Raw genomic sequence first — 4,888 nt, 5'->3', positions numbered from 1 at the left:
TTACATTAATTTGGCAAAATATGAAAATAATAACAGACAGTTTCACAGAAAATGAACTTCAAATCACTCGGCGGTGATTTGAGGACTTTGCTTAAGATATTTCTAAAATATCTGTACTGATTTATGAGAGAGAGGTGGGTTTTAGAGTGAAAGGAGATTATCTTACAGAGAACTGTGTGAGGGAAGTTTAATCTGTTTAACCAGAAATTGCACGCTTCGTCAGATCCTCAGCCCGTCCACGGTACACTTGAGTCGAAGAGGAAATCTTTACCTGGTTTGACGATGGATCAGCTCAGTAAGAGTCCTTCAGACTGTTTCAGCGCCTCCGTTCAGAACAGCTAGAAATCCTCGGAGAGTCGTGCGTGGTTAGTTCAAAACAGAATTATAATCCCAAAACGTCCCTGGTTCTTCATAACTCCAAACTCTTCATAACCGGCTGCACTCTCAATCTGCTCATTCTGTTGGACTATCGGACCTGTTGTCAGCTCTCATTCCAACATCTCTCAGAACTCTCATTCTCTTGGAATTCTGGAATTCTTAATTCTTCTCATTCTCCCAGACTCTTGGACTCTAACATGAACTGAGAAGTTGCCACATTTTATTTGGGTCGACTTCCTGTTCAATTTAGAGCTTTCTGATTCGTGGAAGGACCAGAAAGAGGAGTGGTTTCTGACGTAAGTTGTTTATCAACAGTCGAGGTCAGAGAATGAAACTTGTTTAACATACAGAAAAGATTATTGCAGAAGCAGCAGACTTTTTGGAGTCTCACACTTTGTAATCTTCTGAAAAAGTAAAACATGACATTTCTTCTTCAGTAAACATTTTAGTTGACCGAAGACCAACCTTTCACATACTTACGACAGTTTGCTCATTTCAGACAGGAAATCAAGAAATGCATATTCAGGTGATTTCTGCTTTGAATGAGGAATAAAAATCATTACTTACTGTTTATGTAAAATAAAAATTAGTAGTTCTTTTCAACCTGTAAAGCATTGAGTGAACTAACACAATTTGATTATCAAAACATTTGTAAGACAGCAATGATTATAAAGGATTGTCTTTTCTGCTTGATTAATTCAAGAAAGAAAGTTCATCAGATGGTTCAGACTTATTCAGATCAATGAAAATAACAGTCTCTGTCCATCTGGTAGATTTGAGGTTATCTGGTTCACTACACAGTCAACAATGGTGTACCACAAGGCTCAGTCTTAGGACCCACCCTCTTTACAATTTACATACATAATGTAGGTAAAAAACATCCCTAATGCATCCATACATTTCTATGCTGATGAGACAGTTTATTGTCAAGCTAAAACTGTTGCTAAGGCTTTCCAGCTTTTGAATTCTGCATTCAACTACATCCAGACTGATTTGTTTCGCCTCAAACTTGTCCTAAATGCCGACAAAACCAAAGGGATGCTTTTTTCAAATAGGAAGTTGGTCCTAGCAGTTCTTCCTCCGATTTTATCCTCAAATGGTGTCCCCATTGAGTTTGTTGATTCCTATAAATATTTGGGTATCTTGGTCGACTCACATCTCTCTTTTAAGCTCCATGTGGAAAACTTGGAAAAGAAACTGAAAGTTAAACTGGGTTTCTTTTTCAGAAACAGATCCTGTCTAACCCTGAATGCTAGAAAACGCCTTGTATCTGTGACTTTCCTTCCCTCAATTGATTACGGTGACATTATTTACACGAACGCTCCTACAAGAACCCTGCAGATGTTGGATGCTGCAGATGTTGGATGTTGTCTATCATGGTGCACTAAGATTCATAACTGGCTGTGATTATCGTACCCACCACTGCACCCAGTATTCACTGGTTAACTGGACATCAATAACTTCACGCAGACTCTCTCACTGGTACATTTTCATCTTTAAATCACTTCTTGGTCTGCTGCCTTCATACATCTCCTCCTATATGTCTCTGCGTGAGTGCAGCTACAGCGTGCGCACTCAGGACATTATTACCTGCAGTGTTCCCTCAACGAGGACTGAACTAAGCAAAGGGCCTTCCCCTACTCCGCTCCTGTTTCCTGGAATATCTTACAAAAAGATTTGAAGCTCTCGACCTTTGACCTCTCTAAGTGGCTTTAAGAACGTGTTGGACTCCTGGCAGGGACCAATGCAGACATGTTCCTGTTTTTAGTTTTCTACATTCACCTTAGAATCTAGCTGTTTTGTGTTACTTTTTTCTTTTAGCCATACTATTTGTAAAAAAAAAAAACAAAAAAAAAAACTGCAGTATGACTTTTTATAACTGTTTATTGTTGTTGCTGTTGTCCATTGTTGTCATCATTCTTTGTTGAAATCAGGTCTCTCTTGTAAATGAGTCCTCGAGGTTCAATGGGATTACATGTCTAAATAAAGGTTGAATGAATGAAAAAGATGAGGATTTCAAGGCTAGAAAATGCAAACAAAGTTACTTAAAGAGAACAACAAACTGAAAGAAAAGATGAGAGAGCAAGAGAGGTACTGAATGAGATGGAGTCTACGGGTGAAGGGCATGAAAGAGAAGAAGGACGAGAACATCAGAGCAAAGATTGTACAAGTTCTAAAGAAGATTGTCCCTGAGCTGGACTCCAAAATGGAGGATGCTGTAGATGTTGTCCACAGGATGCGAAAAAGAGACAATGGCAGGAACATGAATGTGATCATCTTATTTACCCAAAGGCGAATAAAGGAAGAAATATGGAAGTGGAGCAAAGGATCAGTTATTTGTAAAGAGGAAGGTATCAGCTTTGCAGGGATGTTACCAAAAGAAGACCTGGAGGAGCGCCGGCGACTGTGGCCCCTGATTGATGAAGCCAGGAAAGCTGGGAAACAGGTCTTTTACCGGGGCCCACATGGATATACTGAAGGACGACGTGTGGAGCTTTAGAGGTGAACAAGATTTGATAAACGTTTGATTGGGTGGAAAACATGTCAGCAGTAAAGGAGATTTATTAGTTAATCTTTTCATTTCTACTTGCTTATTGGGTGAATATTTGAGTTTTCTTTCTTTATTTTTATTTTTTATTTTTATCTAAAACTGTTCTGAGATCATGTTAAGTGTTAAACTCTCTTTTGGTTCTTTAAATGTCAGGGGACTGAAAGAAATTGTTAAAAGGAAAGCTGCTTTTTTATTTTGCAAGGGACAAAAATCATATTGTTTATTTCTGCAAGAAACTCACTCCTCGGAGGTGGACGCTTGTTTCTGGAGGAATCAATGGGGCGATAAGATGTTGTACAGTCATGGTTCGACCCGATCGGGAGGGGTAGCTTTATGTTTCAATAATTTTCCAGGAGAACTGGTCACACACCGGACTGATACTGAGGGACACTGGCTGACAGCTGTGGTAAGAACAGATGGTTTATTCCACTTTTAGACCACTTTTTTCATAGAACTGAATCTGGAACCTGTAGTTAAGAAATCACACAAAAAGGGTTACTGGAAATTCAATGCCAAACTGTTGCAATGTGAGGAATATTGTAAAAAGATTAGAGAATTGATTAATGAAGTTGAAATTAATGACTCGATCATAGGAGACATTAATAAATGGGAATTTCTCAAGTTTAAAATAAGAGAATTTAGCAACAAATTTAGCAAAAACCTCAATTATGAGCAAAAAAGATAGGAAAGTAATCTTTTAAAAGAAATACACCAATGCTGTATCAAACAAAATCTAAATAATGAAAAAAAAAATAATCTTTTGGAATTACAAACTAAGTTAGACCAACTTTATTTGAACCGAGCACAAGGTGCTTTTGTGAGATCTCGTGCAAAGTGGATGGAGGCAGTGGAAAAGAACTCCTCTTATTTCGTTAACTTAGAACGTAACAGACAGCAGAGTAACTGTATCTCAAGTCTTTTAATAAATGGAAATGAATATAAAGATCCTAAAATATTAGAGAAAGAAGTTTTTAAGTTTTATTCTGAACTATACTCAGAGTCAGATTCAGAGTCAGAGTTTCTTTATTCTTATTCGCACATCATGTGGTACATGTGGTGGAGCGAAATTATGTACACGGGGTCCCAGTTACATCCAACAATAAAATGTATAAGAAAAACAGTAATAACATCTAAGATATGAACTAAGAAAAACATCAACTAAATATACACTAAGCACTCATAACATAAAACATTGAACATCAGCACAAACATGAACATGAGTCTGTGAGCAGATGTGCACACATGAACACATCAACATTGAAACAGATCAGCAGCAACATGAAACAGATCAGCAGCAACATGAAACAGATCAGCAGCAACACTGAAACAGATCAGCAGCAACATGATATGGTTTTTCACAGTGATTATTCTAGTTAGAGATTCATGAGTCTAACAGCCTCAGGGTAGAAGCTGTTCCTCAGTCTAGTGGTTCTACTTTTAATGCTCCTTAACCTCCTTCCTGAGGGGAGCGGGGCAAAAAGTGTGTGTGCTGGGTGAGTGTGGTCCTTCATGATGCAGGTGGCCCTCTTCCTGCATCTGGAGGTGTAGATGTCTGTGATGGTTGGGAGGCTGATTCCGACAGATTTCTGTGCAGCCTTCACCACTCTCTGCAAAGCTTTTCTTTCTGCAGCTGTGCAGCCTCCATGCCACACATTGATGCTGGAGCACAGGATGCTCTCCACTGCACACCTGTAGAAGGAGGTGAGGACTGAGCTTCCCAGACCAGCTCGCCTCAGCCGTCTGAGGAAGTAGAGTCTCTGATGAGCTTTCTTGATCAGGCTGGTGGTGTTGTTGCTCCAGCTGAGGATGTTGTTCATGTGTACACCCAAGTACTTGTAGCTGGAGACCACTTCCACCGCAGATCCTCTTATGTTCAGGGGGGTGTAGATGTTTTTGTTCCTTCTGAAGTCCACAATCATCTCCTTTGTCTTCTTCACATTGATGTGAAGGTTATTCTCT

This window comes from Nematolebias whitei, chromosome 11, assembly GCF_014905685.2.
Source record: "Nematolebias whitei isolate Nwh7 chromosome 11, NemWhi1, whole genome shotgun sequence".
Taxonomy (NCBI): Eukaryota; Metazoa; Chordata; class Actinopteri; order Cyprinodontiformes; family Rivulidae; genus Nematolebias; species Nematolebias whitei.
The sequence above is the reverse complement of the archived record's forward strand: the minus strand, read 5'-3'. Positions refer to the sequence as shown.